Raw genomic sequence first — 26,523 nt, forward strand, 5'->3', positions numbered from 1 at the left:
CCATGGCAAGTCTTGTACTTTTCACGGAGCAAAGCAGACTTGCAGGTAAGAATTCTGCCCAAAGAGTCCAAATTTCCCCACCCAAAACAGCTGACAGGAAGGTTCCACCGAGACTTGAACTCGGATTACTGGATTCAGAGTCCAGAGTGCTGACCATTACACCATGGAACCCACGGATGAAGACAAAAACGAGCCAACTCAGCATGTCTGCGTGAGGGGCGAGATCTCCAAGACAAATGAGAGTGTTGTACTGCTGACAGAAGAAGCTCTACTTATTATTTGTGTCTCCGGGCATAAAGAAATTGAGGAAAGGGGGATTAAAAACCCTGCCCCGTGTGAGGGTCGAACTCACGGCCTTCAGATTATGAGACTGACGCGCTGCCTACTGCGCCAACGAGGCACAAAGGCTTCTCTGTGTACATATTTCCAGCTTAGGAGTTCAAGTTGCAGTGTAGGAGTTCAAGTTGCCACGAAGTAAAGAGCAGCACGGGGTACGGCGATTTATAAACGGATAACCCAAAGGGCTTCTTCAGGGACTTTACACAGCGCCCCTCTGCCTTGACAAGTAAACCCCCTATTGATCTTTCAGTGACTATTACATCTACCATCAATGTCCAAATTGATGTTTTGGCTTGTTTTCTGTTGCCTTTTGTCCTCAATGAATTATTACAATGAAAGGTTTTAGGATTGCCCTTTTCTGTGCTTGGTCGGCCTAAATGTCTGAATGAAGTGGTGCAATGGCAAGTGGACAGGTTCTTTGATATTTGATATGACTATTCTCCATGGCAAGTCTTGTACTTTTCACGGAGCAAAGCAGACTTGCAGGTAAGAATTCTGCCCAAAGAGTCCAAATTTCCCCACCCAAAACAGCTGACAGGAAGGTTCCACCGAGACTTGAACTCGGATTACTGGATTCAGAGTCCAGAGTGCTGACCATTACACCATGGAACCCACGGATGAAGACAAAAACGAGCCAACTCACCAGGTCTGCGTGAGGGGCGAGATCTCCAAGACAAATGAGAGTGTTTTACTGCTGACAGAAGAAGCTCTACTTATTATTTGTGTCTCCGGGCATAAAGAAATTGAGGAAAGGGGGATTAAAAACCCTGCCCGTGTGAGGGTCGAACTCACGGCCTTCAGATTATGAGACTGACGCGCTGCCTACTGCGCCAACGAGGCACAAAGGCTTCTCTGTGTACATATTTCCAGCGTAGGATTTCAAGTTGCAGTGTAGGAGTTGAAGCTGCCACGAAGTAAAGAGCAGCACGGGGTACGGCGATTTATAAACGGATAACCCAAAGGGCTTCTTCAGGGACTTTACACAGCGCCCCTCTGCCTTGACAAGTAAACCCCCTATTGATCTTTCAGTGACTATTACATCTACCACCAATGTCCAAATTGATGTTTTGGCTTGTTTTCTGTTGCCTTTTGTCCTCAATGTATTATTACAATGAAAGGTTTTAGGATTGCCCTTTTCTGTGCTTGGTCGTCCTAAAGGACTGAATGAAGTGGTGCAATGGCAAGTGGACAGGTTCTTTGATATTTGATATGACTATTCTCCATGGCAAGTCTTGTACTTTTCACGGAGCAAAGCAGACTTGCAGGTAAGAATTCTGCCCAAAGAGTCCAAATTTCCCCACCCAAAACAGCTGACAGGAAGGTTCCACCGAGACTTGAACTCGGATTACTGGATTCAGAGTCCAGAGTGCTGACCATTACACCATGGAACCCACGGATGAAGACAAAAACGAGCCAACTCAGCATGTCTGCGTGAGGGGCGAGATCTCCAAGACAAATGAGAGTGTTGTACTGCTGACAGAAGAAGCTCTACTTATTATTTGTGTCTCCGGGCATAAAGAAATTGAGGAAAGGGGGATTAAAAACCCTGCCCCGTGTGAGGGTCAAACTCACGGCCTTCAGATTATGAGACTGACGCGCTGCCTACTGCGCCAACGAGGCACAAAGGCTTCTCTGTGTACATATTTCCAGCTTAGGAGTTCAAGTTGCAGTGTAGGAGTTCAAGTTGCCACGAAGTAAAGAGCAGCACGGGGTACGGCGATTTATAAACGGATAACCCAAAGGGCTTCTTCAGGGACTTTACACAGCGCCCCTCTGCCTTGACAAGTAAACCCCCTATTGATCTTTCAGTGACTATTACATCTACCATCAATGTCCAAATTGATGTTTTGGCTTGTTTTCTGTTGCCTTTTGTCCTCAATGAATTATTACAATGAAAGGTTTTAGGATTGCCCTTTTCTGTGCTTGGTCGGCCTAAATGTCTGAATGAAGTGGTGCAATGGCAAGTGGACAGGTTCTTTGATATTTGATATGACTATTCTCCATGGCAAGTCTTGTACTTTTCACGGAGCAAAGCAGACTTGCAGGTAAGAATTCTGCCCAAAGAGTCCAAATTTCCCCACCCAAAACAGCTGACAGGAAGGTTCCACCGAGACTTGAACTCGGATTACTGGATTCAGAGTCCAGAGTGCTGACCATTACACCATGGAACCCACGGATGAAGACAAAAACGAGCCAACTCACCAGGTCTGCGTGAGGGGCGAGATCTCCAAGACAAATGAGAGTGTTGTACTGCTGACAGAAGAAGCTCTACTTATTATTTGTGTCTCCGGGCATAAAGAAATTGAGGAAAGGGGGATTAAAAACCCTGCCCCGTGTGAGGGTCGAACTCACGGCCTTCAGATTATGAGACTGACGCGCTGCCTACTGCGCCAACGAGGCACAAAGGCTTCTCTGTGTACATATTTCCAGCGTAGGATTTCAAGTTGCAGTGTAGGAGTTGAAGCTGCCACGAAGTAAAGAGCAGCACGGGGTACGGCGATTTATAAACGGATAACCCAAAGGGCTTCTTCAGGGACTTTACACAGCGCCCCTCTGCCTTGACAAGTAAACCCCCTATTGATCTTTCAGTGACTATTACATCTACCACCAATGTCCAAATTGATGTTTTGGCTTGTTTTCTGTTGCCTTTTGTCCTCAATGTATTATTACAATGAAAGGTTTTAGGATTGCCCTTTTCTGTGCTTGGTCGTCCTAAAGGACTGAATGAAGTGGTGCAATGGCAAGTGGACAGGTTCTTTGATATTTGATATGACTATTCTCCATGGCAAGTCTTGTACTTTTCACGGAGCAAAGCAGACTTGCAGGTAAGAATTCAGCCCAAAGAGTCCAAATTTCCCCACCCAAAACAGCTGACAGGAAGGTTCCACCGAGACTTGAACTCGGATTACTGGATTCAGAGTCCAGAGTGCTGACCATTACACCATGGAACCCACGGATGAAGACAAAAACGAGCCAACTCAGCATGTCTGCGTGAGGGGCGAGATCTCCAAGACAAATGAGAGTGTTGTACTGCTGACAGAAGAAGCTCTACTTATTATTTGTGTCTCCGGGCATAAAGAAATTGAGGAAAGGGGGATTAAAAACCCTGCCCCGTGTGAGGGTCGAACTCACGGCCTTCAGATTATGAGACTGACGCACTGCCTACTGCGCCAACGAGGCACAAAGGCTTCTCTGTGTACATATTTCCAGCTTAGGAGTTCAAGTTGCAGTGTAGGAGTTCAAGTTGCCACAAAGTAAAGAGCAGCACGGGGTACGGCGATTTATAAACGGATAACCCAAAGGGCTTCTTCAGGGACTTTACACAGCGCCCCTCTGCCTTGACAAGTAAACCCCCTATTGATCTTTCAGTGACTATTACATCTACCACCAATGTCCAAATTGATGTTTTGGCTTGTTTTCTGTTGCCTTTTGTCCTCAATGTATTATTACAATGAAAGGTTTTAGGATTGACCTTTTCTGTGCTTGGTCGTCCTAAAGGACTGAATGAAGTGGTGCAATGGCAAGTGGACAGGTTCTTTGATATTTGATATGACTATTCTCCATGGCAAGTCTTGTACTTTTCACGGAGCAAAGCAGACTTGCAGGTAAGAATTCTGCCCAAAGAGTCCAAATTTCCCCACCAAAAACAGCTGACAGGAAGGTTCCACCGAGACTTGAACTCGGATTACTGGATTCAGAGTCCAGAGTGCTGACCATTACACCATGGAACCCACAGACGGAGACAGAAACGAGCCAACTCACCAGGTCTGCGTGAGGGGCGAGATCTCCAAGACAAATGAGAGTGTTTTACTGCTGACAGAAGAAGCTCTACTTATTATTTGTGTCTCCGGGCATAAAGAAATTGAGGAAAGGGGGATTAAAAACCCTGCCCCGTGTGAGGGTCGAACTCACAGCCTTCAGATTATGAGACTGACGCGCTGCCTACTGCGCCAACGAGGCACAAAGGCTTCTCTGTTTACATATTTCCAGCGTAGGAGTTCAAGTTTCAGTGTAGGAGTTCAAGTTGCCACGAAGTAAAGAGCAGCACGGGGTACGGCGATTTATAAACGGATAACCCAAAGGGCTTCTTCAGGGACTTTACACAGCGCCCCTCTGCCTTGACAAGTAAACCCCCTATTGATCTTTCAGTGACTATTACATCTACCACCAATGTCCAAATTGATGTTTTGGCTTGTTTTCTGTTGCCTTTTGTCCTCAATGTATTATTACAATGAAAGGTTTTAGGATTGCCCTTTTCTGTGCTTGGTCGTCCTAAAGGACTGAATGAAGTGGTGCAATGGCAAGTGGACAGGTTCTTTGATATTTGATATGACTATTCTCCATGGCAAGTCTTGTACTTTTCACGGAGCAAAGCAGACTTGCAGGTAAGAATTCTGCCCAAAGAGTCCAAATTTCCCCACCTAAAACAGCTGACAGGAAGGTTCCACCGAGACTTGAACTCGGATTACTGGATTCAGAGTCCAGAGTGCTGACCATTACACCATGGAACCCACGGATGAAGACAAAAACGAGCCAACTCAGCATGCCTGCGTGAGGGGCGAGATCTCCAAGACAAATGAGAGTGTTGTACTGCTGACAGAAGAAGCTCTACTTATTATTTGTGTCTCCGGGCATAAAGAAATTGAGGAAAGGGGGATTAAAAACCCTGCCCCGTGTGAGGGTCGAACTCACGGCCTTCAGATTATGAGACTGACGCGCTGCCTACTGCGCCAACGAGGCACAAAGGCTTCTCTGTGTACATATTTCCAGCGTAGGGTTTCAAGTTGCAGTGTAGGAGTTGAAGCTGCCACGAAGTAAAGAGCAGCACGGGGTACGGCGATTTATAAACGGATAACCCAAAGGGCTTCTTCAGGGACTTTACACAGCGCCCCTCTGCCTTGACAAGTAAACCCCCTATTGATCTTTCAGTGACTATTACATCTACCACCAATGTCCAAATTGATGTTTTGGCTTGTTTTCTGTTGCCTTTTGTCCTCAATGTATTATTACAATGAAAGGTTTTAGGATTGCCCTTTTCTGTGCTTGGTCGTCCTAAAGGACTGAATGAAGTGGTGCAATGGCAAGTGGACAGGTTCTTTGATATTTGATATGACTATTCTCCATGGCAAGTCTTGTACTTTTCACGGAGCAAAGCAGACTTGCAGGTAAGAATTCTGCCCAAAGAGTCCAAATTTCCCCACCCAAAACAGCTGACAGGAAGGTTCCACCGAGACTTGAACTCGGATTACTGGATTCAGAGTCCAGAGTGCTGACCATTACACCATGGAACCCACGGATGAAGACAAAAACGAGCCAACTCAGCATGTCTGCGTGAGGGGCGAGATCTCCAAGACAAATGAGAGTGTTGTACTGCTGACAGAAGAAGCTCTACTTATTATTTGTGTCTCCGGGCATAAAGAAATTGAGGAAAGGGGGATTAAAAACCCTGCCCCGTGTGAGGGTCGAACTCACGGCCTTCAGATTATGAGACTGACGCGCTGCCTACTGCGCCAACGAGGCACAAAGGCTTCTCTGTGTACATATTTCCAGCTTAGGAGTTCAAGTTGCAGTGTAGGAGTTCAAGTTGCCACGAAGTAAAGAGCAGCACGGGGTACGGCGATTTATAAACGGATAACCCAAAGGGCTTCTTCAGGGACTTTACACAGCGCCCCTCTGCCTTGACAAGTAAACCCCCTATTGATCTTTCAGTGACTATTACATCTACCATCAATGTCCAAATTGATGTTTTGGCTTGTTTTCTGTTGCCTTTTGTCCTCAATGAATTATTACAATGAAAGGTTTTAGGATTGCCCTTTTCTGTGCTTGGTCGGCCTAAATGTCTGAATGAAGTGGTGCAATGGCAAGTGGACAGGTTCTTTGATATTTGATATGACTATTCTCCATGGCAAGTCTTGTACTTTTCACGGAGCAAAGCAGACTTGCAGGTAAGAATTCTGCCCAAAGAGTCCAAATTTCCCCACCCAAAACAGCTGACAGGAAGGTTCCACCGAGACTTGAACTCGGATTACTGGATTCAGAGTCCAGAGTGCTGACCATTACACCATGGAACCCACGGATGAAGACAAAAACGAGCCAACTCACCAGGTCTGCGTGAGGGGCGAGATCTCCAAGACAAATGAGAGTGTTTTACTGCTGACAGAAGAAGCTCTACTTATTATTTGTGTCTCCGGGCATAAAGAAATTGAGGAAAGGGGGATTAAAAACCCTGCCCGTGTGAGGGTCGAACTCACGGCCTTCAGATTATGAGACTGACGCGCTGCCTACTGCGCCAACGAGGCACAAAGGCTTCTCTGTGTACATATTTCCAGCGTAGGATTTCAAGTTGCAGTGTAGGAGTTGAAGCTGCCACGAAGTAAAGAGCAGCACGGGGTACGGCGATTTATAAACGGATAACCCAAAGGGCTTCTTCAGGGACTTTACACAGCGCCCCTCTGCCTTGACAAGTAAACCCCCTATTGATCTTTCAGTGACTATTACATCTACCACCAATGTCCAAATTGATGTTTTGGCTTGTTTTCTGTTGCCTTTTGTCCTCAATGTATTATTACAATGAAAGGTTTTAGGATTGCCCTTTTCTGTGCTTGGTCGTCCTAAAGGACTGAATGAAGTGGTGCAATGGCAAGTGGACAGGTTCTTTGATATTTGATATGACTATTCTCCATGGCAAGTCTTGTACTTTTCACGGAGCAAAGCAGACTTGCAGGTAAGAATTCTGCCCAAAGAGTCCAAATTTCCCCACCCAAAACAGCTGACAGGAAGGTTCCACCGAGACTTGAACTCGGATTACTGGATTCAGAGTCCAGAGTGCTGACCATTACACCATGGAACCCACGGATGAAGACAAAAACGAGCCAACTCAGCATGTCTGCGTGAGGGGCGAGATCTCCAAGACAAATGAGAGTGTTGTACTGCTGACAGAAGAAGCTCTACTTATTATTTGTGTCTCCGGGCATAAAGAAATTGAGGAAAGGGGGATTAAAAACCCTGCCCCGTGTGAGGGTCGAACTCACGGCCTTCAGATTATGAGACTGACGCACTGCCTACTGCGCCAACGAGGCACAAAGGCTTCTCTGTGTACATATTTCCAGCTTAGGAGTTCAAGTTGCAGTGTAGGAGTTCAAGTTGCCACGAAGTAAAGAGCAGCACGGGGTACGGCGATTTATAAACGGATAACCCAAAGGGCTTCTTCAGGGACTTTACACAGCGCCCCTCTGCCTTGACAAGTAAACCCCCTATTGATCTTTCAGTGACTATTACATCTACCATCAATGTCCAAATTGATGTTTTGGCTTGTTTTCTGTTGCCTTTTGTCCTCAATGAATTATTACAATGAAAGGTTTTAGGATTGCCCTTTTCTGTGCTTGGTCGGCCTAAATGTCTGAATGAAGTGGTGCAATGGCAAGTGGACAGGTTCTTTGATATTTGATATGACTATTCTCCATGGCAAGTCTTGTACTTTTCACGGAGCAAAGCAGACTTGCAGGTAAGAATTCTGCCCAAAGAGTCCAAATTTCCCCACCCAAAACAGCTGACAGGAAGGTTCCACCGAGACTTGAACTCGGATTACTGGATTCAGAGTCCAGAGTGCTGACCATTACACCATGGAACCCACGGATGAAGACAAAAACGAGCCAACTCACCAGGTCTGCGTGAGGGGCGAGATCTCCAAGACAAATGAGAGTGTTGTACTGCTGACAGAAGAAGCTCTACTTATTATTTGTGTCTCCGGGCATAAAGAAATTGAGGAAAGGGGGATTAAAAACCCTGCCCCGTGTGAGGGTCGAACTCACGGCCTTCAGATTATGAGACTGACGCGCTGCCTACTGCGCCAACGAGGCACAAAGGCTTCTCTGTGTACATATTTCCAGCGTAGGATTTCAAGTTGCAGTGTAGGAGTTGAAGCTGCCACGAAGTAAAGAGCAGCACGGGGTACGGCGATTTATAAACGGATAACCCAAAGGGCTTCTTCAGGGACTTTACACAGCGCCCCTCTGCCTTGACAAGTAAACCCCCTATTGATCTTTCAGTGACTATTACATCTACCACCAATGTCCAAATTGATGTTTTGGCTTGTTTTCTGTTGCCTTTTGTCCTCAATGTATTATTACAATGAAAGGTTTTAGGATTGCCCTTTTCTGTGCTTGGTCGTCCTAAAGGACTGAATGAAGTGGTGCAATGGCAAGTGGACAGGTTCTTTGATATTTGATATGACTATTCTCCATGGCAAGTCTTGTACTTTTCACGGAGCAAAGCAGACTTGCAGGTAAGAATTCTGCCCAAAGAGTCCAAATTTCCCCACCCAAAACAGCTGACAGGAAGGTTCCACCGAGACTTGAACTCGGATTACTGGATTCAGAGTCCAGAGTGCTGACCATTACACCATGGAACCCACGGATGAAGACAAAAACGAGCCAACTCAGCATGTCTGCGTGAGGGGCGAGATCTCCAAGACAAATGAGAGTGTTGTACTGCTGACAGAAGAAGCTCTACTTATTATTTGTGTCTCCGGGCATAAAGAAATTGAGGAAAGGGGGATTAAAAACCCTGCCCCGTGTGAGGGTCGAACTCACGGCCTTCAGATTATGAGACTGACGCACTGCCTACTGCGCCAACGAGGCACAAAGGCTTCTCTGTGTACATATTTCCAGCTTAGGAGTTCAAGTTGCAGTGTAGGAGTTCAAGTTGCCACAAAGTAAAGAGCAGCACGGGGTACGGCGATTTATAAACGGATAACCCAAAGGGCTTCTTCAGGGACTTTACACAGCGCCCCTCTGCCTTGACAAGTAAACCCCCTATTGATCTTTCAGTGACTATTACATCTACCACCAATGTCCAAATTGATGTTTTGGCTTGTTTTCTGTTGCCTTTTGTCCTCAATGTATTATTACAATGAAAGGTTTTAGGATTGCCCTTTTCTGTGCTTGGTCGTCCTAAAGGACTGAATGAAGTGGTGCAATGGCAAGTGGACAGGTTCTTTGATATTTGATATGACTATTCTCCATGGCAAGTCTTGTACTTTTCACGGAGCAAAGCAGACTTGCAGGTAAGAATTCTGCCCAAAGAGTCCAAATTTCCCCACCTAAAACAGCTGACAGGAAGGTTCCACCGAGACTTGAACTCGGATTACTGGATTCAGAGTCCAGAGTGCTGACCATTACACCATGGAACCCACGGATGAAGACAAAAACGAGCCAACTCAGCATGCCTGCGTGAGGGGCGAGATCTCCAAGACAAATGAGAGTGTTGTACTGCTGACAGAAGAAGCTCTACTTATTATTTGTGTCTCCGGGCATAAAGAAATTGAGGAAAGGGGGATTAAAAACCCTGCCCCGTGTGAGGGTCGAACTCACGGCCTTCAGATTATGAGACTGACGCGCTGCCTACTGCGCCAACGAGGCACAAAGGCTTCTCTGTGTACATATTTCCAGCGTAGGGTTTCAAGTTGCAGTGTAGGAGTTGAAGCTGCCACGAAGTAAAGAGCAGCACGGGGTACGGCGATTTATAAACGGATAACCCAAAGGGCTTCTTCAGGGACTTTACACAGCGCCCCTCTGCCTTGACAAGTAAACCCCCTATTGATCTTTCAGTGACTATTACATCTACCACCAATGTCCAAATTGATGTTTTGGCTTGTTTTCTGTTGCCTTTTGTCCTCAATGTATTATTACAATGAAAGGTTTTAGGATTGCCCTTTTCTGTGCTTGGTCGTCCTAAAGGACTGAATGAAGTGGTGCAATGGCAAGTGGACAGGTTCTTTGATATTTGATATGACTATTCTCCATGGCAAGTCTTGTACTTTTCACGGAGCAAAGCAGACTTGCAGGTAAGAATTCTGCCCAAAGAGTCCAAATTTCCCCACCCAAAACAGCTGACAGGAAGGTTCCACCGAGACTTGAACTCGGATTACTGGATTCAGAGTCCAGAGTGCTGACCATTACACCATGGAACCCACGGATGAAGACAAAAACGAGCCAACTCAGCATGTCTGCGTGAGGGGCGAGATCTCCAAGACAAATGAGAGTGTTGTACTGCTGACAGAAGAAGCTCTACTTATTATTTGTGTCTCCGGGCATAAAGAAATTGAGGAAAGGGGGATTAAAAACCCTGCCCCGTGTGAGGGTCGAACTCACGGCCTTCAGATTATGAGACTGACGCGCTGCCTACTGCGCCAACGAGGCACAAAGGCTTCTCTGTGTACATATTTCCAGCTTAGGAGTTCAAGTTGCAGTGTAGGAGTTCAAGTTGCCACGAAGTAAAGAGCAGCACGGGGTACGGCGATTTATAAACGGATAACCCAAAGGGCTTCTTCAGGGACTTTACACAGCGCCCCTCTGCCTTGACAAGTAAACCCCCTATTGATCTTTCAGTGACTATTACATCTACCACCAATGTCCAAATTGATGTTTTGGCTTGTTTTCTGTTGCCTTTTGTCCTCAATGTATTATTACAATGAAAGGTTTTAGGATTGACCTTTTCTGTGCTTGGTCGTCCTAAAGGACTGAATGAAGTGGTGCAATGGCAAGTGGACAGGTTCTTTGATATTTGATATGACTATTCTCCATGGCAAGTCTTGTACTTTTCACGGAGCAAAGCAGACTTGCAGGTAAGAATTCTGCCCAAAGAGTCCAAATTTCCCCACCAAAAACAGCTGACAGGAAGGTTCCACCGAGACTTGAACTCGGATTACTGGATTCAGAGTCCAGAGTGCTGACCATTACACCATGGAACCCACAGACGGAGACAGAAACGAGCCAACTCACCAGGTCTGCGTGAGGGGCGAGATCTCCAAGACAAATGAGAGTGTTTTACTGCTGACAGAAGAAGCTCTACTTATTATTTGTGTCTCCGGGCATAAAGAAATTGAGGAAAGGGGGATTAAAAACCCTGCCCCGTGTGAGGGTCGAACTCACAGCCTTCAGATTATGAGACTGACGCGCTGCCTACTGCGCCAACGAGGCACAAAGGCTTCTCTGTTTACATATTTCCAGCGTAGGAGTTCAAGTTTCAGTGTAGGAGTTCAAGTTGCCACGAAGTAAAGAGCAGCACGGGGTACGGCGATTTATAAACGGATAACCCAAAGGGCTTCTTCAGGGACTTTACACAGCGCCCCTCTGCCTTGACAAGTAAACCCCCTATTGATCTTTCAGTGACTATTACATCTACCACCAATGTCCAAATTGATGTTTTGGCTTGTTTTCTGTTGCCTTTTGTCCTCAATGTATTATTACAATGAAAGGTTTTAGGATTGCCCTTTTCTGTGCTTGGTCGTCCTAAAGGACTGAATGAAGTGGTGCAATGGCAAGTGGACAGGTTCTTTGATATTTGATATGACTATTCTCCATGGCAAGTCTTGTACTTTTCACGGAGCAAAGCAGACTTGCAGGTAAGAATTCTGCCCAAAGAGTCCAAATTTCCCCACCTAAAACAGCTGACAGGAAGGTTCCACCGAGACTTGAACTCGGATTACTGGATTCAGAGTCCAGAGTGCTGACCATTACACCATGGAACCCACGGATGAAGACAAAAACGAGCCAACTCAGCATGTCTGCGTGAGGGGCGAGATCTCCAAGAGAAATGAGAGTGTTGTACTGCTGACAGAAGAAGCTCTACTTATTATTTGTGTCTCCGGGCATAAAGAAATTGAGGAAAGGGGGATTAAAAACCCTGCCCCGTGTGAGGGTCGAACTCACGGCCTTCAGATTATGAGACTGACGCGCTGCCTACTGCGCCAACGAGGCACAAAGGCTTCTCTGTGTACATATTTCCAGCTTAGGAGTTCAAGTTGCAGTGTAGGAGTTCAAGTTGCCACGAAGTAAAGAGCAGCACGGGGTACGGCGATTTATAAACGGATAACCCAAAGGGCTTCTTCAGGGACTTTACACAGCGCCCCTCTGCCTTGACAAGTAAACCCCCTATTGATCTTTCAGTGACTATTACATCTACCACCAATGTCCAAATTGATGTTTTGGCTTGTTTTCTGTTGCCTTTTGTCCTCAATGTATTATTACAATGAAAGGTTTTAGGATTGACCTTTTCTGTGCTTGGTCGTCCTAAAGGACTGAATGAAGTGGTGCAATGGCAAGTGGACAGGTTCTTTGATATTTGATATGACTATTCTCCATGGCAAGTCTTGTACTTTTCACGGAGCAAAGCAGACTTGCAGGTAAGAATTCTGCCCAAAGAGTCCAAATTTCCCCACCAAAAACAGCTGACAGGAAGGTTCCACCGAGACTTGAACTCGGATTACTGGATTCAGAGTCCAGAGTGCTGACCATTACACCATGGAACCCACAGACGGAGACAGAAACGAGCCAACTCACCAGGTCTGCGTGAGGGGCGAGATCTCCAAGACAAATGAGAGTGTTTTACTGCTGACAGAAGAAGCTCTACTTATTATTTGTGTCTCCGGGCATAAAGAAATTGAGGAAAGGGGGATTAAAAACCCTGCCCCGTGTGAGGGTCGAACTCACAGCCTTCAGATTATGAGACTGACGCGCTGCCTACTGCGCCAACGAGGCACAAAGGCTTCTCTGTTTACATATTTCCAGCGTAGGAGTTCAAGTTTCAGTGTAGGAGTTCAAGTTGCCACGAAGTAAAGAGCAGCACGGGGTACGGCGATTTATAAACGGATAACCCAAAGGGCTTCTTCAGGGACTTTACACAGCGCCCCTCTGCCTTGACAAGTAAACCCCCTATTGATCTTTCAGTGACTATTACATCTACCACCAATGTCCAAATTGATGTTTTGGCTTGTTTTCTGTTGCCTTTTGTCCTCAATGTATTATTACAATGAAAGGTTTTAGGATTGCCCTTTTCTGTGCTTGGTCGTCCTAAAGGACTGAATGAAGTGGTGCAATGGCAAGTGGACAGGTTCTTTGATATTTGATATGACTATTCTCCATGGCAAGTCTTGTACTTTTCACGGAGCAAAGCAGACTTGCAGGTAAGAATTCTGCCCAAAGAGTCCAAATTTCCCCACCTAAAACAGCTGACAGGAAGGTTCCACCGAGACTTGAACTCGGATTACTGGATTCAGAGTCCAGAGTGCTGACCATTACACCATGGAACCCACGGATGAAGACAAAAACGAGCCAACTCAGCATGCCTGCGTGAGGGGCGAGATCTCCAAGACAAATGAGAGTGTTTTACTGCTGACAGAAGAAGCTCTACTTATTATTTGTGTCTCCGGGCATAAAGAAATTGAGGAAAGGGGGATTAAAAACCCTGCCCCGTGTGAGGGTCGAACTCACGGCCTTCAGATTATGAGACTGACGCGCTGCCTACTGCGCCAACGAGGCACAAAGGCTTCTCTGTGTACATATTTCCAGCGTAGGATTTCAAGTTGCAGTGTAGGAGTTGAAGCTGCCACGAAGTAAAGAGCAGCACGGGGTACGGCGATTTATAAACGGATAACCCAAAGGGCTTCTTCAGGGACTTTACACAGCGCCCCTCTGCCTTGACAAGTAAACCCCCTATTGATCTTTCAGTGACTATTACATCTACCACCAATGTCCAAATTGATGTTTTGGCTTGTTTTCTGTTGCCTTTTGTCCGCAATGTATTATTACAATGAAAGGTTTTAGGATTGCCCTTTTCTGTGCTTGGTCGTCCTAAAGGACTGAATGAAGTGGTGCAATGGCAAGTGGACAGGTTCTTTGATATTTGATATGACTATTCTCCATGGCAAGTCTTGTACTTTTCACGGAGCAAAGCAGACTTGCAGGTAAGAATTCTGCCCAAAGAGTCCAAATTTCCCCACCCAAAACAGCTGACAGGAAGGTTCCACCGAGACTTGAACTCGGATTACTGGATTCAGAGTCCAGAGTGCTGACCATTACACCATGGAACCCACGGATGAAGACAAAAACGAGCCAACTCAGCATGTCTGCGTGAGGGGCGAGATCTCCAAGAGAAATGAGAGTGTTGTACTGCTGACAGAAGAAGCTCTACTTATTATTTGTGTCTCCGGGCATAAAGAAATTGAGGAAAGGGGGATTAAAAACCCTGCCCCGTGTGAGGGTCGAACTCACGGCCTTCAGATTATGAGACTGACGCGCTGCCTACTGCGCCAACGAGGCACAAAGGCTTCTCTGTGTACATATTTCCAGCTTAGGAGTTGAAGTTGCAGTGTAGGAGTTCAAGTTGCCACGAAGTAAAGAGCAGCACGGGGTACGGCGATTTATAAACGGATAACCCAAAGGGCTTCTTCAGGGACTTTACACAGCGCCCCTCTGCCTTGACAAGTAAACCCCCTATTGATCTTTCAGTGACTATTACATCTACCACCAATGTCCAAATTGATGTTTTGGCTTGTTTTCTGTTGCCTTTTGTCCTCAATGTATTATTACAATGAAAGGTTTTAGGATTGCCCTTTTCTGTGCTTGGTCGTCCTAAAGGACTGAATGAAGTGGTGCAATGGCAAGTGGACAGGTTCTTTGATATTTGATATGACTATTCTCCATGGCAAGTCTTGTACTTTTCACGGAGCAAAGCAGACTTGCAGGTAAGAATTCTGCCCAAAGAGTCCAAATTTCCCCACCAAAACAGCTGACAGGAAGGTTCCACCGAGACTTGAACTCGGATTACTGGATTCAGAGTCCAGAGTGCTGACCATTACACCATGGAACCCACAGACGGAGACAGAAACGAGCCAACTCACCAGGTCTGCGTGAGGGGCGAGATCTCCAAGACAAATGAGAGTGTTTTACTGCTGACAGAAGAAGCTCTACTTATTATTTGTGTCTCCGGGCATAAAGAAATTGAGGAAAGGGGGATTAAAAACCCTGCCCCGTGTGAGGGTCGAACTCACAGCCTTCAGATTATGAGACTGACGCGCTGCCTACTGCGCCAACGAGGCACAAAGGCTTCTCTGTTTACATATTTCCAGCGTAGGAGTTCAAGTTTCAGTGTAGGAGTTCAAGTTGCCACGAAGTAAAGAGCAGCACGGGGTACGGCGATTTATAAACGGATAACCCAAAGGGCTTCTTCAGGGACTTTACACAGCGCCCCTCTGCCTTGACAAGTAAACCCCCTATTGATCTTTCAGTGACTATTACATCTACCACCAATGTCCAAATTGATGTTTTGGCTTGTTTTCTGTTGCCTTTTGTCCTCAATGTATTATTACAATGAAAGGTTTTAGGATTGCCCTTTTCTGTGCTTGGTCGTCCTAAAGGACTGAATGAAGTGGTGCAATGGCAAGTGGACAGGTTCTTTGATATTTGATATGACTATTCTCCATGGCAAGTCTTGTACTTTTCACGGAGCAAAGCAGACTTGCAGGTAAGAATTCTGCCCAAAGAGTCCAAATTTCCCCACCCAAAACAGCTGACAGGAAGGTTCCACCGAGACTTGAACTCGGATTACTGGATTCAGAGTCCAGAGTGCTGACCATTACACCATGGAACCCACGGATGAAGACAAAAACGAGCCAACTCAGCATGTCTGCGTGAGGGGCGAGATCTCCAAGACAAATGAGAGTGTTGTACTGCTGACAGAAGAAGCTCTACTTATTATTTGTGTCTCCGGGCATAAAGAAATTGAGGAAAGGGGGATTAAAAACCCTGCCCCGTGTGAGGGTCGAACTCACGGCCTTCAGATTATGAGACTGACGCGCTGCCTACTGCGCCAACGAGGCACAAAGGCTTCTCTGTGTACATATTTCCAGCTTAGGAGTTCAAGTTGCAGTGTAGGAGTTCAAGTTGCCACGAAGTAAAGAGCAGCACGGGGTACGGCGATTTATAAACGGATAACCCAAAGGGCTTCTTCAGGGACTTTACACAGCGCCCCTCTGCCTTGACAAGTAAACCCCCTATTGATCTTTCAGTGACTATTACATCTACCACCAATGTCCAAATTGATGTTTTGGCTTGTTTTCTGTTGCCTTTTGTCCTCAATGTATTATTACAATGAAAGGTTTTAGGATTGACCTTTTCTGTGCTTGGTCGTCCTAAAGGACTGAATGAAGTGGTGCAATGGCAAGTGGACAGGTTCTTTGATATTTGATATGACTATTCTCCATGGCAAGTCTTGTACTTTTCACGGAGCAAAGCAGACTTGCAGGTAAGAATTCTGCCCAAAGAGTCCAAATTTCCCCACCAAAAACAGCTGACAGGAAGGTTCCACCGAGACTTGAACTCGGATTACTGGATTCAGAGTCCAGAGTGCTGACCATTACACCATGGAACCCACAGACGGAGACAGAAACGAGCCAACTCACCAGGTCTGCGTGAGGGGCGAGATCTCCAAGACAAATGAGAGTGTTTTACTGCTGACAGAAGAAGCTCTACTTATTATTTGTGTCTCCGGGCATAAAGAAATTGAGGAAAGGGGGATTAAAAACCCTGCCCCGTGTGAGGGTCGAACTCACAGCCTTCAGATTATGAGACTGACGCGCTGCCTACTGCGCCAACGAGGCACAAAGGCTTCTCTGTTTACATATTTCCAGCGTAGGAGTTCAAGTTTCAGTGTAGGAGTTCAAGTTGCCACGAAGTAAAGAGCAGCACGGGGTACGGCGATTTATAAACGGATAACCCAAAGGGCTTCTTCAGGGACTTTACACAGCGCCCCTCTGCCTTGACAAGTAAACCCCCTATTGATCTTTCAGTGACTATTACATCTACCACCAATGTCCAAATTGATGTTTTGGCTTGTTTTCTGTTGCCTTTTGTCCTCAATGTATTATTACAATGAAAGGTTTTAGGATTGCCCTTTTCTGTGCTTGGTCGTCCTAAAGGACTGAATGAAGTGGTGCAATGGCAAGTGGACAGGTTCTTTGATATTTGATATGACTATTCTCCATGGCAAGTCTTGTACTTTTCACGGAGCAAAGCAGACTTGCAGGTAAGAATTCTGCCCAAAGAGTCCAAATTTCCCCACCTAAAACAGCTGACAGGAAGGTTCCACCGAGACTTGAACTCGGATTACTGGATTCAGAGTCCAGAGTGCTGACCATTACACCATGGAACCCACGGATGAAGACAAAAACGAGCCAACTCAGCATGCCTGCGTGAGGGGCGAGATCTCCAAGACAAATGAGAGTGTTTTACTGCTGACAGAAGAAGCTCTACTTATTATTTGTGTCTCCGGGCATAAAGAAATTGAGGAAAGGGGGATTAAAAACCCTGCCCCGTGTGAGGGTCGAACTCACGGCCTTCAGATTATGAGACTGACGCGCTGCCTACTGCGCCAACGAGGCACAAAGGCTTCTCTGTGTACATATTTCCAGCGTAGGATTTCAAGTTGCAGTGTAGGAGTTGAAGCTGCCACGAAGTAAAGAGCAGCACGGGGTACGGCGATTTATAAACGGATAACCCAAAGGGCTTCTTCAGGGACTTTACACAGCGCCCCTCTGCCTTGACAAGTAAACCCCCTATTGATCTTTCAGTGACTATTACATCTACCACCAATGTCCAAATTGATGTTTTGGCTTGTTTTCTGTTGCCTTTTGTCCGCAATGTATTATTACAATGAAAGGTTTTAGGATTGCCCTTTTCTGTGCTTGGTCGTCCTAAAGGACTGAATGAAGTGGTGCAATGGCAAGTGGACAGGTTCTTTGATATTTGATATGACTATTCTCCATGGCAAGTCTTGTACTTTTCACGGAGCAAAGCAGACTTGCAGGTAAGAATTCTGCCCAAAGAGTCCAAATTTCCCCACCTAAAACAGCTGACAGGAAGGTTCCACCGAGACTTGAACTCGGATTACTGGATTCAGAGTCCAGAGTGCTGACCATTACACCATGGAACCCACGGATGAAGACAAAAACGAGCCAACTCAGCATGTCTGCGTGAGGGGCGAGATCTCCAAGAGAAATGAGAGTGTTGTACTGCTGACAGAAGAAGCTCTACTTATTATTTGTGTCTCCGGGCATAAAGAAATTGAGGAAAGGGGGATTAAAAACCCTGCCCCGTGTGAGGGTCGAACTCACGGCCTTCAGATTATGAGACTGACGCGCTGCCTACTGCGCCAACGAGGCACAAAGGCTTCTCTGTGTACATATTTCCAGCTTAGGAGTTCAAGTTGCAGTGTAGGAGTTCAAGTTGCCACGAAGTAAAGAGCAGCACGGGGTACGGCGATTTATAAACGGATAACCCAAAGGGCTTCTTCAGGGACTTTACACAGCGCCCCTCTGCCTTGACAAGTAAACCCCCTATTGATCTTTCAGTGACTATTACATCTACCACCAATGTCCAAATTGATGTTTTGGCTTGTTTTCTGTTGCCTTTTGTCCTCAATGTATTATTACAATGAAAGGTTTTAGGATTGACCTTTTCTGTGCTTGGTCGTCCTAAAGGACTGAATGAAGTGGTGCAATGGCAAGTGGACAGGTTCTTTGATATTTGATATGACTATTCTCCATGGCAAGTCTTGTACTTTTCACGGAGCAAAGCAGACTTGCAGGTAAGAATTCTGCCCAAAGAGTCCAAATTTCCCCACCAAAAACAGCTGACAGGAAGGTTCCACCGAGACTTGAACTCGGATTACTGGATTCAGAGTCCAGAGTGCTGACCATTACACCATGGAACCCACAGACGGAGACAGAAACGAGCCAACTCACCAGGTCTGCGTGAGGGGCGAGATCTCCAAGACAAATGAGAGTGTTTTACTGCTGACAGAAGAAGCTCTACTTATTATTTGTGTCTCCGGGCATAAAGAAATTGAGGAAAGGGGGATTAAAAACCCTGCCCCGTGTGAGGGTCGAACTCACAGCCTTCAGATTATGAGACTGACGCGCTGCCTACTGCGCCAACGAGGCACAAAGGCTTCTCTGTTTACATATTTCCAGCGTAGGAGTTCAAGTTTCAGTGTAGGAGTTCAAGTTGCCACGAAGTAAAGAGCAGCACGGGGTACGGCGATTTATAAACGGATAACCCAAAGGGCTTCTTCAGGGACTTTACACAGCGCCCCTCTGCCTTGACAAGTAAACCCCCTATTGATCTTTCAGTGACTATTACATCTACCACCAATGTCCAAATTGATGTTTTGGCTTGTTTTCTGTTGCCTTTTGTCCTCAATGTATTATTACAATGAAAGGTTTTAGGATTGCCCTTTTCTGTGCTTGGTCGTCCTAAAGGACTGAATGAAGTGGTGCAATGGCAAGTGGACAGGTTCTTTGATATTTGATATGACTATTCTCCATGGCAAGTCTTGTACTTTTCACGGAGCAAAGCAGACTTGCAGGTAAGAATTCTGCCCAAAGAGTCCAAATTTCCCCACCTAAAACAGCTGACAGGAAGGTTCCACCGAGACTTGAACTCGGATTACTGGATTCAGAGTCCAGAGTGCTGACCATTACACCATGGAACCCACGGATGAAGACAAAAACGAGCCAACTCAGCATGCCTGCGTGAGGGGCGAGATCTCCAAGACAAATGAGAGTGTTTTACTGCTGACAGAAGAAGCTCTACTTATTATTTGTGTCTCCGGGCATAAAGAAATTGAGGAAAGGGGGATTAAAAACCCTGCCCCGTGTGAGGGTCGAACTCACGGCCTTCAGATTATGAGACTGACGCGCTGCCTACTGCGCCAACGAGGCACAAAGGCTTCTCTGTGTACATATTTCCAGCGTAGGATTTCAAGTTGCAGTGTAGGAGTTGAAGCTGCCACGAAGTAAAGAGCAGCACGGGGTACGGCGATTTATAAACGGATAACCCAAAGGGCTTCTTCAGGGACTTTACACAGCGCCCCTCTGCCTTGACAAGTAAACCCCCTATTGATCTTTCAGTGACTATTACATCTACCACCAATGTCCAAATTGATGTTTTGGCTTGTTTTCTGTTGCCTTTTGTCCGCAATGTATTATTACAATGAAAGGTTTTAGGATTGCCCTTTTCTGTGCTTGGTCGTCCTAAAGGACTGAATGAAGTGGTGCAATGGCAAGTGGACAGGTTCTTTGATATTTGATATGACTATTCTCCATGGCAAGTCTTGTACTTTTCACGGAGCAAAGCAGACTTGCAGGTAAGAATTCTGCCCAAAGAGTCCAAATTTCCCCACCCAAAACAGCTGACAGGAAGGTTCCACCGAGACTTGAACTCGGATTACTGGATTCAGAGTCCAGAGTGCTGACCATTACACCATGGAACCCACGGATGAAGACAAAAACGAGCCAACTCAGCATGTCTGCGTGAGGGGCGAGATCTCCAAGAGAAATGAGAGTGTTGTACTGCTGACAGAAGAAGCTCTACTTATTATTTGTGTCTCCGGGCATAAAGAAATTGAGGAAAGGGGGATTAAAAACCCTGCCCCGTGTGAGGGTCGAACTCACGGCCTTCAGATTATGAGACTGACGCGCTGCCTACTGCGCCAACGAGGCACAAAGGCTTCTCTGTGTACATATTTCCAGCTTAGGAGTTGAAGTTGCAGTGTAGGAGTTCAAGTTGCCACGAAGTAAAGAGCAGCACGGGGTACGGCGATTTATAAACGGATAACCCAAAGGGCTTCTTCAGGGACTTTACACAGCGCCCCTCTGCCTTGACAAGTAAACCCCCTATTGATCTTTCAGTGACTATTACATCTACCACCAATGTCCAAATTGATGTTTTGGCTTGTTTTCTGTTGCCTTTTGTCCTCAATGTATTATTACAATGAAAGGTTTTAGGATTGCCCTTTTCTGTGCTTGGTCGTCCTAAAGGACTGAATGAAGTGGTGCAATGGCAAGTGGACAGGTTCTTTGATATTTGATATGACTATTCTCCATGGCAAGTCTTGTACTTTTCACGGAGCAAAGCAGACTTGCAGGTAAGAATTCTGCCCAAAGAGTCCAAATTTCCCCACCAAAACAGCTGACAGGAAGGTTCCACCGAGACTTGAACTCGGATTACTGGATTCAGAGTCCAGAGTGCTGACCATTACACCATGGAACCCACAGACGGAGACAGAAACGAGCCAACTCACCAGGTCTGCGTGAGGGGCGAGATCTCCAAGACAAATGAGAGTGTTTTACTGCTGACAGAAGAAGCTCTACTTATTATTTGTGTCTCCGGGCATAAAGAAATTGAGGAAAGGGGGATTAAAAACCCTGCCCCGTGTGAGGGTCGAACTCACGGCCTTCAGATTATGAGACTGACGCGCTGCCTACTGCGCCAACGAGGCACAAAGGCTTCTCTGTGTACATATTTCCAGCGTAGGATTTCAAGTTGCAGTGTAGGAGTTGAAGCTGCCACGAAGTAAAGAGCAGCACGGGGTACGGCGATTTATAAACGGATAACCCAAAGGGCTTCTTCAGGGACTTTACACAGCGCCCCTCTGCCTTGACAAGTAAACCCCCTATTGATCTTTCAGTGACTATTACATCTACCACCAATGTCCAAATTGATGTTTTGGCTTGTTTTCTGTTGCCTTTTGTCCTCAATGTATTATTACAATGAAAGGTTTTAGGATTGCCCTTTTCTGTGCTTGGTCGTCCTAAAGGACTGAATGAAGTGGTGCAATGGCAAGTGGACAGGTTCTTTGATATTTGATATGACTATTCTCCATGGCAAGTCTTGTACTTTTCACGGAGCAAAGCAGACTTGCAGGTAAGAATTCTGCCCAAAGAGTCCAAATTTCCCCACCCAAAACAGCTGACAGGAAGGTTCCACCGAGACTTGAACTCGGATTACTGGATTCAGAGTCCAGAGTGCTGACCATTACACCATGGAACCCACGGATGAAGACAAAAACGAGCCAACTCAGCATGTCTGCGTGAGGGGCGAGATCTCCAAGACAAATGAGAGTGTTGTACTGCTGACAGAAGAAGCTCTACTTATTATTTGTGTCTCCGGGCATAAAGAAATTGAGGAAAGGGGGATTAAAAACCCTGCCCCGTGTGAGGGTCGAACTCACGGCCTTCAGATTATGAGACTGACGCGCTGCCTACTGCGCCAACGAGGCACAAAGGCTTCTCTGTGTACATATTTCCAGCTTAGGAGTTCAAGTTGCAGTGTAGGAGTTCAAGTTGCCACGAAGTAAAGAGCAGCACGGGGTACGGCGATTTATAAACGGATAACCCAAAGGGCTTCTTCAGGGACTTTACACAGCGCCCCTCTGCCTTGACAAGTAAACCCCCTATTGATCTTTCAGTGACTATTACATCTACCACCAATGTCCAAATTGATGTTTTGGCTTGTTTTCTGTTGCCTTTTGTCCTCAATGTATTATTACAATGAAAGGTTTTAGGATTGCCCTTTTCTGTGCTTGGTCGTCCTAAAGGACTGAATGAAGTGGTGCAATGGCAAGTGGACAGGTTCTTTGATATTTGATATGACTATTCTCCATGGCAAGTCTTGTACTTTTCACGGAGCAAAGCAGACTTGCAGGTAAGAATTCTGCCCAAAGAGTCCAAATTTCCCCACCCAAAACAGCTGACAGGAAGGTTCCACCGAGACTTGAACTCGGATTACTGGATTCAGAGTCCAGAGTGCTGACCATTACACCATGGAACCCACGGATGAAGACAAAAACGAGCCAACTCAGCATGTCTGCGTGAGGGGCGAGATCTCCAAGACAAATGAGAGTGTTGTACTGCTGACAGAAGAAGCTCTACTTATTATTTGTGTCTCCGGGCATAAAGAAATTGAGGAAAGGGGGATTAAAAACCCTGCCCCGTGTGAGGGTCGAACTCACGGCCTTCAGATTATGAGACTGACGCGCTGCCTACTGCGCCAACGAGGCACAAAGGCTTCTCTGTGTACATATTTCCAGCTTAGGAGTTCAAGTTGCAGTGTAGGAGTTCAAGTTGCCACGAAGTAAAGAGCAGCACGGGGTACGGCGATTTATAAACGGATAACCCAAAGGGCTTCTTCAGGGACTTTACACAGCGCCCCTCTGCCTTGACAAGTAAACCCCCTATTGATCTTTCAGTGACTATTACATCTACCACCAATGTCCAAATTGATGTTTTGGCTTGTTTTCTGTTGCCTTTTGTCCTCAATGTATTATTACAATGAAAGGTTTTAGGATTGCCCTTTTCTGTGCTTGGTCGTCCTAAAGGACTGAATGAAGTGGTGCAATGGCAAGTGGACAGGTTCTTTGATATTTGATATGACTATTCTCCATGGCAAGTCTTGTACTTTTCACGGAGCAAAGCAGACTTGCAGGTAAGAATTCTGCCCAAAGAGTCCAAATTTCCCCACCAAAAACAGCTGACAGGAAGGTTCCACCGAGACTTGAACTCGGATTACTGGATTCAGAGTCCAGAGTGCTGACCATTACACCATGGAACCCACAGACGGAGACAGAAACGAGCCAACTCACCAGGTCTGCGTGAGGGGCGAGATCTCCAAGACAAATGAGAGTGTTTTACTGCTGACAGAAGAAGCTCTACTTATTATTTGTGTCTCCGGGCATAAAGAAATTGAGGAAAGGGGGATTAAAAACCCTGCCCCGTGTGAGGGTCGAACTCACAGCCTTCAGATTATGAGACTGACGCGCTGCCTACTGCGCCAACGAGGCACAAAGGCTTCTCTGTTTACATATTTCCAGCGTAGGAGTTCAAGTTTCAGTGTAGGAGTTCAAGTTGCCACGAAGTAAAGAGCAGCACGGGGTACGGCGATTTATAAACGGATAACCCAAAGGGCTTCTTCAGGGACTTTACACAGCGCCCCTCTGCCTTGACAAGTAAACCCCCTATTGATCTTTCAGTGACTATTACATCTACCACCAATGTCCAAATTGATGTTTTGGCTTGTTTTCTGTTGCCTTTTGTCCTCAATGTATTATTACAATGAAAGGTTTTAGGATTGCCCTTTTCTGTGCTTGGTCGTCCTAAAGGACTGAATGAAGTGGTGCAATGGCAAGTGGACAGGTTCTTTGATATTTGATATGACTATTCTCCATGGCAAGTCTTGTACTTTTCACGGAGCAAAGCAGACTTGCAGGTAAGAATTCTGCCCAAAGAGTCCAAATTTCCCCACCTAAAACAGCTGACAGGAAGGTTCCACCGAGACTTGAACTCGGATTACTGGATTCAGAGTCCAGAGTGCTGACCATTACACCATGGAACCCACGGATGAAGACAAAAACGAGCCAACTCAGCATGCCTGCGTGAGGGGCGAGATCTCCAAGACAAATGAGAGTGTTTTACTGCTGACAGAAGAAGCTCTACTTATTATTTGTGTCTCCGGGCATAAAGAAATTGAGGAAAGGGGGATTAAAAACCCTGCCCCGTGTGAGGGTCGAACTCACGGCCTTCAGATAATGAGACTGACGCGTTGCCTACTGCGCCAACGAGGCACAAAGGCTTCTCTGTGTACATATTTCCAGCGTAGGATTTCAAGTTGCAGTGTAGGAGTTGAAGCTGCCACGAAGTAAAGAGCAGCACGGGGTACGGCGATTTATAAACGGATAACCCAAAGGGCTTCTTCAGGGACTTTACACAGCGCCCCTCTGCCTTGACAAGTAAACCCCCTATTGATCTTTCAGTGACTATTACATCTACCACCAATGTCCAAATTGATGTTTTGGCTTGTTTTCTGTTGCCTTTTGTCCTCAATGTATTATTACAATGAAAGGTTTTAGGATTGCCCTTTTCTGTGCTTGGTCGTCCTAAAGGACTGAATGAAGTGGTGCAATGGCAAGTGGACAGGTTCTTTGATATTTGATATGACTATTCTCCATGGCAAGTCTTGTACTTTTCACGGAGCAAAGCAGACTTGCAGGTAAGAATTCTGCCCAAAGAGTCCAAATTTCCCCACCCAAAACAGCTGACAGGAAGGTTCCACCGAGACTTGAACTCGGATTACTGGATTCAGAGTCCAGAGTGCTGACCATTACACCATGGAACCCACGGATGAAGACAAAAACGAGCCAACTCAGCATGTCTGCGTGAGGGGCGAGATCTCCAAGACAAATGAGAGTGTTGTACTGCTGACAGAAGAAGCTCTACTTATTATTTGTGTCTCCGGGCATAAAGAAATTGAGGAAAGGGGGATTAAAAACCCTGCCCCGTGTGAGGGTCGAACTCACGGCCTTCAGATTATGAGACTGACGCGCTGCCTACTGCGCCAGCGAGGCACAAAGGCTTCTCTGTGTACATATTTCCAGCTTAGGAGTTCAAGTTGCAGTGTAGGAGTTCAAGTTGCCACGAAGTAAAGAGCAGCACGGGGTACGGCGATTTATAAACGGATAACCCAAAGGGCTTCTTCAGGGACTTTACACAGCGCCCCTCTGCCTTGACAAGTAAACCCCCTATTGATCTTTCAGTGACTATTACATCTACCACCAATGTCCAAATTGATGTTTTGGCTTGTTTTCTGTTGCCTTTTGTCCTCAATGTATTATTACAATGAAAGGTTTTAGGATTGCCCTTTTCTGTGCTTGGTCGTCCTAAAGGACTGAATGAAGTGGTGCAATGGCAAGTGGACAGGTTCTTTGATATTTGATATGACTATTCTCCATGGCAAGTCTTGTACTTTTCACGGAGCAAAGCAGACTTGCAGGTAAGAATTCTGCCCAAAGAGTCCAAATTTCCCCACCAAAAACAGCTGACAGGAAGGTTCCACCGAGACTTGAACTCGGATTACTGGATTCAGAGTCCAGAGTGCTGACCATTACACCATGGAACCCACAGACGGAGACAGAAACGAGCCAACTCACCAGGTCTGCGTGAGGGGCGAGATCTCCAGGACAAATGAGAGTGTTTTACTGCTGACAGAAGAAGCTCTACTTATTATTTGTGTCTCCGGGCATAAAGAAATTGAGAAAAGGGGGATTAAAAACCCTGCCCCGTGTGAGGGTCGAACTCACAGCCTTCAGATTATGAGACTGACGCGCTGCCTACTGCGCCAACGAGGCACAAAGGCTTCTCTGTTTACATATTTCCAGCGTAGGAGTTCAAGTTTCAGTGTAGAAGTTCAAGTTGCCACGAAGTAAAGAGCAGCACGGGGTACGGCGATTTATAAACGGATAACCCAAAGGGCTTCTTCAGGGACTTTACACAGCGCCCCTCTGCCTTGACAAGTAAACCCCCTATTGATCTTTCAGTGACTATTACATCTACCACCAATGTCCAAATTGATGTTTTGGCTTGTTTTCTGTTGCCTTTTGTCCTCAATGTATTATTACAATGAAAGGTTTTAGGATTGCCCTTTTCTGTGCTTGGTCGTCCTAAAGGACTGAATGAAGTGGTGCAATGGCAAGTGGACAGGTTCTTTGATATGACTCTTCTCCATGGCAAGTCTT

At 46.1% G+C, this 26,523-nt stretch overlaps 67 non-coding genes across 67 annotated transcripts; all 67 read right to left on the reverse strand.

The window, feature by feature from the left end:
- Positions 1–99: 99 nt before the first annotated feature.
- Positions 100–171, reverse strand: trnaq-cug (transfer RNA glutamine (anticodon CUG)). The gene has a single exon. It is a non-coding gene; the product is annotated as a tRNA-Gln (tRNA).
- Positions 172–327: 156 nt separating this feature from the next.
- On the reverse strand, positions 328–400 carry trnam-cau (transfer RNA methionine (anticodon CAU)). Its single transcript has one exon. It is a non-coding gene; the product is annotated as a tRNA-Met (tRNA).
- A 479-nt stretch (positions 401–879) lies between these two features.
- trnaq-cug (transfer RNA glutamine (anticodon CUG)) lies at positions 880–951 on the reverse strand. Its single transcript has one exon. It is a non-coding gene; the product is annotated as a tRNA-Gln (tRNA).
- Positions 952–1,106: 155 nt separating this feature from the next.
- trnam-cau (transfer RNA methionine (anticodon CAU)) lies at positions 1,107–1,180 on the reverse strand. Its single transcript has one exon. It is a non-coding gene; the product is annotated as a tRNA-Met (tRNA).
- A 478-nt stretch (positions 1,181–1,658) lies between these two features.
- Positions 1,659–1,730, reverse strand: trnaq-cug (transfer RNA glutamine (anticodon CUG)). Its single transcript has one exon. It is a non-coding gene; the product is annotated as a tRNA-Gln (tRNA).
- Positions 1,731–1,886: 156 nt separating this feature from the next.
- On the reverse strand, positions 1,887–1,959 carry trnam-cau (transfer RNA methionine (anticodon CAU)). The gene has a single exon. It is a non-coding gene; the product is annotated as a tRNA-Met (tRNA).
- Positions 1,960–2,438: 479 nt separating this feature from the next.
- trnaq-cug (transfer RNA glutamine (anticodon CUG)) lies at positions 2,439–2,510 on the reverse strand. Its single transcript has one exon. It is a non-coding gene; the product is annotated as a tRNA-Gln (tRNA).
- A 156-nt stretch (positions 2,511–2,666) lies between these two features.
- On the reverse strand, positions 2,667–2,739 carry trnam-cau (transfer RNA methionine (anticodon CAU)). The gene has a single exon. It is a non-coding gene; the product is annotated as a tRNA-Met (tRNA).
- A 479-nt stretch (positions 2,740–3,218) lies between these two features.
- On the reverse strand, positions 3,219–3,290 carry trnaq-cug (transfer RNA glutamine (anticodon CUG)). Its single transcript has one exon. It is a non-coding gene; the product is annotated as a tRNA-Gln (tRNA).
- A 156-nt stretch (positions 3,291–3,446) lies between these two features.
- Positions 3,447–3,519, reverse strand: trnam-cau (transfer RNA methionine (anticodon CAU)). The gene has a single exon. It is a non-coding gene; the product is annotated as a tRNA-Met (tRNA).
- A 479-nt stretch (positions 3,520–3,998) lies between these two features.
- trnaq-cug (transfer RNA glutamine (anticodon CUG)) lies at positions 3,999–4,070 on the reverse strand. The gene has a single exon. It is a non-coding gene; the product is annotated as a tRNA-Gln (tRNA).
- Positions 4,071–4,226: 156 nt separating this feature from the next.
- On the reverse strand, positions 4,227–4,299 carry trnam-cau (transfer RNA methionine (anticodon CAU)). The gene has a single exon. It is a non-coding gene; the product is annotated as a tRNA-Met (tRNA).
- Positions 4,300–4,778: 479 nt separating this feature from the next.
- On the reverse strand, positions 4,779–4,850 carry trnaq-cug (transfer RNA glutamine (anticodon CUG)). Its single transcript has one exon. It is a non-coding gene; the product is annotated as a tRNA-Gln (tRNA).
- A 156-nt stretch (positions 4,851–5,006) lies between these two features.
- Positions 5,007–5,079, reverse strand: trnam-cau (transfer RNA methionine (anticodon CAU)). Its single transcript has one exon. It is a non-coding gene; the product is annotated as a tRNA-Met (tRNA).
- Positions 5,080–5,558: 479 nt separating this feature from the next.
- On the reverse strand, positions 5,559–5,630 carry trnaq-cug (transfer RNA glutamine (anticodon CUG)). Its single transcript has one exon. It is a non-coding gene; the product is annotated as a tRNA-Gln (tRNA).
- Positions 5,631–5,786: 156 nt separating this feature from the next.
- Positions 5,787–5,859, reverse strand: trnam-cau (transfer RNA methionine (anticodon CAU)). Its single transcript has one exon. It is a non-coding gene; the product is annotated as a tRNA-Met (tRNA).
- A 479-nt stretch (positions 5,860–6,338) lies between these two features.
- On the reverse strand, positions 6,339–6,410 carry trnaq-cug (transfer RNA glutamine (anticodon CUG)). The gene has a single exon. It is a non-coding gene; the product is annotated as a tRNA-Gln (tRNA).
- A 155-nt stretch (positions 6,411–6,565) lies between these two features.
- On the reverse strand, positions 6,566–6,639 carry trnam-cau (transfer RNA methionine (anticodon CAU)). Its single transcript has one exon. It is a non-coding gene; the product is annotated as a tRNA-Met (tRNA).
- A 478-nt stretch (positions 6,640–7,117) lies between these two features.
- trnaq-cug (transfer RNA glutamine (anticodon CUG)) lies at positions 7,118–7,189 on the reverse strand. Its single transcript has one exon. It is a non-coding gene; the product is annotated as a tRNA-Gln (tRNA).
- A 156-nt stretch (positions 7,190–7,345) lies between these two features.
- On the reverse strand, positions 7,346–7,418 carry trnam-cau (transfer RNA methionine (anticodon CAU)). Its single transcript has one exon. It is a non-coding gene; the product is annotated as a tRNA-Met (tRNA).
- A 479-nt stretch (positions 7,419–7,897) lies between these two features.
- trnaq-cug (transfer RNA glutamine (anticodon CUG)) lies at positions 7,898–7,969 on the reverse strand. The gene has a single exon. It is a non-coding gene; the product is annotated as a tRNA-Gln (tRNA).
- A 156-nt stretch (positions 7,970–8,125) lies between these two features.
- trnam-cau (transfer RNA methionine (anticodon CAU)) lies at positions 8,126–8,198 on the reverse strand. The gene has a single exon. It is a non-coding gene; the product is annotated as a tRNA-Met (tRNA).
- Positions 8,199–8,677: 479 nt separating this feature from the next.
- Positions 8,678–8,749, reverse strand: trnaq-cug (transfer RNA glutamine (anticodon CUG)). Its single transcript has one exon. It is a non-coding gene; the product is annotated as a tRNA-Gln (tRNA).
- Positions 8,750–8,905: 156 nt separating this feature from the next.
- On the reverse strand, positions 8,906–8,978 carry trnam-cau (transfer RNA methionine (anticodon CAU)). The gene has a single exon. It is a non-coding gene; the product is annotated as a tRNA-Met (tRNA).
- A 479-nt stretch (positions 8,979–9,457) lies between these two features.
- On the reverse strand, positions 9,458–9,529 carry trnaq-cug (transfer RNA glutamine (anticodon CUG)). The gene has a single exon. It is a non-coding gene; the product is annotated as a tRNA-Gln (tRNA).
- A 156-nt stretch (positions 9,530–9,685) lies between these two features.
- On the reverse strand, positions 9,686–9,758 carry trnam-cau (transfer RNA methionine (anticodon CAU)). Its single transcript has one exon. It is a non-coding gene; the product is annotated as a tRNA-Met (tRNA).
- A 479-nt stretch (positions 9,759–10,237) lies between these two features.
- Positions 10,238–10,309, reverse strand: trnaq-cug (transfer RNA glutamine (anticodon CUG)). Its single transcript has one exon. It is a non-coding gene; the product is annotated as a tRNA-Gln (tRNA).
- A 156-nt stretch (positions 10,310–10,465) lies between these two features.
- Positions 10,466–10,538, reverse strand: trnam-cau (transfer RNA methionine (anticodon CAU)). The gene has a single exon. It is a non-coding gene; the product is annotated as a tRNA-Met (tRNA).
- A 479-nt stretch (positions 10,539–11,017) lies between these two features.
- Positions 11,018–11,089, reverse strand: trnaq-cug (transfer RNA glutamine (anticodon CUG)). The gene has a single exon. It is a non-coding gene; the product is annotated as a tRNA-Gln (tRNA).
- Positions 11,090–11,245: 156 nt separating this feature from the next.
- Positions 11,246–11,318, reverse strand: trnam-cau (transfer RNA methionine (anticodon CAU)). The gene has a single exon. It is a non-coding gene; the product is annotated as a tRNA-Met (tRNA).
- A 479-nt stretch (positions 11,319–11,797) lies between these two features.
- On the reverse strand, positions 11,798–11,869 carry trnaq-cug (transfer RNA glutamine (anticodon CUG)). The gene has a single exon. It is a non-coding gene; the product is annotated as a tRNA-Gln (tRNA).
- A 156-nt stretch (positions 11,870–12,025) lies between these two features.
- trnam-cau (transfer RNA methionine (anticodon CAU)) lies at positions 12,026–12,098 on the reverse strand. The gene has a single exon. It is a non-coding gene; the product is annotated as a tRNA-Met (tRNA).
- A 479-nt stretch (positions 12,099–12,577) lies between these two features.
- Positions 12,578–12,649, reverse strand: trnaq-cug (transfer RNA glutamine (anticodon CUG)). Its single transcript has one exon. It is a non-coding gene; the product is annotated as a tRNA-Gln (tRNA).
- A 156-nt stretch (positions 12,650–12,805) lies between these two features.
- Positions 12,806–12,878, reverse strand: trnam-cau (transfer RNA methionine (anticodon CAU)). Its single transcript has one exon. It is a non-coding gene; the product is annotated as a tRNA-Met (tRNA).
- Positions 12,879–13,357: 479 nt separating this feature from the next.
- Positions 13,358–13,429, reverse strand: trnaq-cug (transfer RNA glutamine (anticodon CUG)). The gene has a single exon. It is a non-coding gene; the product is annotated as a tRNA-Gln (tRNA).
- A 156-nt stretch (positions 13,430–13,585) lies between these two features.
- trnam-cau (transfer RNA methionine (anticodon CAU)) lies at positions 13,586–13,658 on the reverse strand. Its single transcript has one exon. It is a non-coding gene; the product is annotated as a tRNA-Met (tRNA).
- Positions 13,659–14,137: 479 nt separating this feature from the next.
- Positions 14,138–14,209, reverse strand: trnaq-cug (transfer RNA glutamine (anticodon CUG)). The gene has a single exon. It is a non-coding gene; the product is annotated as a tRNA-Gln (tRNA).
- A 156-nt stretch (positions 14,210–14,365) lies between these two features.
- trnam-cau (transfer RNA methionine (anticodon CAU)) lies at positions 14,366–14,438 on the reverse strand. Its single transcript has one exon. It is a non-coding gene; the product is annotated as a tRNA-Met (tRNA).
- A 478-nt stretch (positions 14,439–14,916) lies between these two features.
- trnaq-cug (transfer RNA glutamine (anticodon CUG)) lies at positions 14,917–14,988 on the reverse strand. The gene has a single exon. It is a non-coding gene; the product is annotated as a tRNA-Gln (tRNA).
- Positions 14,989–15,144: 156 nt separating this feature from the next.
- On the reverse strand, positions 15,145–15,217 carry trnam-cau (transfer RNA methionine (anticodon CAU)). The gene has a single exon. It is a non-coding gene; the product is annotated as a tRNA-Met (tRNA).
- Positions 15,218–15,696: 479 nt separating this feature from the next.
- Positions 15,697–15,768, reverse strand: trnaq-cug (transfer RNA glutamine (anticodon CUG)). The gene has a single exon. It is a non-coding gene; the product is annotated as a tRNA-Gln (tRNA).
- A 156-nt stretch (positions 15,769–15,924) lies between these two features.
- trnam-cau (transfer RNA methionine (anticodon CAU)) lies at positions 15,925–15,997 on the reverse strand. Its single transcript has one exon. It is a non-coding gene; the product is annotated as a tRNA-Met (tRNA).
- A 479-nt stretch (positions 15,998–16,476) lies between these two features.
- On the reverse strand, positions 16,477–16,548 carry trnaq-cug (transfer RNA glutamine (anticodon CUG)). The gene has a single exon. It is a non-coding gene; the product is annotated as a tRNA-Gln (tRNA).
- Positions 16,549–16,704: 156 nt separating this feature from the next.
- trnam-cau (transfer RNA methionine (anticodon CAU)) lies at positions 16,705–16,777 on the reverse strand. The gene has a single exon. It is a non-coding gene; the product is annotated as a tRNA-Met (tRNA).
- Positions 16,778–17,256: 479 nt separating this feature from the next.
- trnaq-cug (transfer RNA glutamine (anticodon CUG)) lies at positions 17,257–17,328 on the reverse strand. The gene has a single exon. It is a non-coding gene; the product is annotated as a tRNA-Gln (tRNA).
- A 156-nt stretch (positions 17,329–17,484) lies between these two features.
- On the reverse strand, positions 17,485–17,557 carry trnam-cau (transfer RNA methionine (anticodon CAU)). The gene has a single exon. It is a non-coding gene; the product is annotated as a tRNA-Met (tRNA).
- A 479-nt stretch (positions 17,558–18,036) lies between these two features.
- trnaq-cug (transfer RNA glutamine (anticodon CUG)) lies at positions 18,037–18,108 on the reverse strand. The gene has a single exon. It is a non-coding gene; the product is annotated as a tRNA-Gln (tRNA).
- A 156-nt stretch (positions 18,109–18,264) lies between these two features.
- On the reverse strand, positions 18,265–18,337 carry trnam-cau (transfer RNA methionine (anticodon CAU)). Its single transcript has one exon. It is a non-coding gene; the product is annotated as a tRNA-Met (tRNA).
- A 479-nt stretch (positions 18,338–18,816) lies between these two features.
- trnaq-cug (transfer RNA glutamine (anticodon CUG)) lies at positions 18,817–18,888 on the reverse strand. The gene has a single exon. It is a non-coding gene; the product is annotated as a tRNA-Gln (tRNA).
- Positions 18,889–19,044: 156 nt separating this feature from the next.
- On the reverse strand, positions 19,045–19,117 carry trnam-cau (transfer RNA methionine (anticodon CAU)). Its single transcript has one exon. It is a non-coding gene; the product is annotated as a tRNA-Met (tRNA).
- A 479-nt stretch (positions 19,118–19,596) lies between these two features.
- On the reverse strand, positions 19,597–19,668 carry trnaq-cug (transfer RNA glutamine (anticodon CUG)). The gene has a single exon. It is a non-coding gene; the product is annotated as a tRNA-Gln (tRNA).
- A 156-nt stretch (positions 19,669–19,824) lies between these two features.
- Positions 19,825–19,897, reverse strand: trnam-cau (transfer RNA methionine (anticodon CAU)). Its single transcript has one exon. It is a non-coding gene; the product is annotated as a tRNA-Met (tRNA).
- Positions 19,898–20,376: 479 nt separating this feature from the next.
- Positions 20,377–20,448, reverse strand: trnaq-cug (transfer RNA glutamine (anticodon CUG)). Its single transcript has one exon. It is a non-coding gene; the product is annotated as a tRNA-Gln (tRNA).
- A 156-nt stretch (positions 20,449–20,604) lies between these two features.
- On the reverse strand, positions 20,605–20,677 carry trnam-cau (transfer RNA methionine (anticodon CAU)). Its single transcript has one exon. It is a non-coding gene; the product is annotated as a tRNA-Met (tRNA).
- A 478-nt stretch (positions 20,678–21,155) lies between these two features.
- On the reverse strand, positions 21,156–21,227 carry trnaq-cug (transfer RNA glutamine (anticodon CUG)). The gene has a single exon. It is a non-coding gene; the product is annotated as a tRNA-Gln (tRNA).
- Positions 21,228–21,383: 156 nt separating this feature from the next.
- On the reverse strand, positions 21,384–21,456 carry trnam-cau (transfer RNA methionine (anticodon CAU)). The gene has a single exon. It is a non-coding gene; the product is annotated as a tRNA-Met (tRNA).
- Positions 21,457–21,935: 479 nt separating this feature from the next.
- On the reverse strand, positions 21,936–22,007 carry trnaq-cug (transfer RNA glutamine (anticodon CUG)). The gene has a single exon. It is a non-coding gene; the product is annotated as a tRNA-Gln (tRNA).
- Positions 22,008–22,163: 156 nt separating this feature from the next.
- trnam-cau (transfer RNA methionine (anticodon CAU)) lies at positions 22,164–22,236 on the reverse strand. Its single transcript has one exon. It is a non-coding gene; the product is annotated as a tRNA-Met (tRNA).
- Positions 22,237–22,715: 479 nt separating this feature from the next.
- Positions 22,716–22,787, reverse strand: trnaq-cug (transfer RNA glutamine (anticodon CUG)). The gene has a single exon. It is a non-coding gene; the product is annotated as a tRNA-Gln (tRNA).
- Positions 22,788–22,943: 156 nt separating this feature from the next.
- trnam-cau (transfer RNA methionine (anticodon CAU)) lies at positions 22,944–23,016 on the reverse strand. Its single transcript has one exon. It is a non-coding gene; the product is annotated as a tRNA-Met (tRNA).
- A 479-nt stretch (positions 23,017–23,495) lies between these two features.
- trnaq-cug (transfer RNA glutamine (anticodon CUG)) lies at positions 23,496–23,567 on the reverse strand. Its single transcript has one exon. It is a non-coding gene; the product is annotated as a tRNA-Gln (tRNA).
- A 156-nt stretch (positions 23,568–23,723) lies between these two features.
- trnam-cau (transfer RNA methionine (anticodon CAU)) lies at positions 23,724–23,796 on the reverse strand. The gene has a single exon. It is a non-coding gene; the product is annotated as a tRNA-Met (tRNA).
- A 479-nt stretch (positions 23,797–24,275) lies between these two features.
- trnaq-cug (transfer RNA glutamine (anticodon CUG)) lies at positions 24,276–24,347 on the reverse strand. Its single transcript has one exon. It is a non-coding gene; the product is annotated as a tRNA-Gln (tRNA).
- Positions 24,348–25,055: 708 nt separating this feature from the next.
- Positions 25,056–25,127, reverse strand: trnaq-cug (transfer RNA glutamine (anticodon CUG)). The gene has a single exon. It is a non-coding gene; the product is annotated as a tRNA-Gln (tRNA).
- A 156-nt stretch (positions 25,128–25,283) lies between these two features.
- On the reverse strand, positions 25,284–25,356 carry trnam-cau (transfer RNA methionine (anticodon CAU)). The gene has a single exon. It is a non-coding gene; the product is annotated as a tRNA-Met (tRNA).
- A 479-nt stretch (positions 25,357–25,835) lies between these two features.
- trnaq-cug (transfer RNA glutamine (anticodon CUG)) lies at positions 25,836–25,907 on the reverse strand. Its single transcript has one exon. It is a non-coding gene; the product is annotated as a tRNA-Gln (tRNA).
- Positions 25,908–26,063: 156 nt separating this feature from the next.
- trnam-cau (transfer RNA methionine (anticodon CAU)) lies at positions 26,064–26,136 on the reverse strand. Its single transcript has one exon. It is a non-coding gene; the product is annotated as a tRNA-Met (tRNA).
- Positions 26,137–26,523: the final 387 nt, after the last annotated feature.

Source organism: Gasterosteus aculeatus, chromosome 3 (assembly GCF_964276395.1).
Source record: "Gasterosteus aculeatus chromosome 3, fGasAcu3.hap1.1, whole genome shotgun sequence".
NCBI lineage: Eukaryota > Metazoa > Chordata > Actinopteri > Perciformes > Gasterosteidae > Gasterosteus > Gasterosteus aculeatus.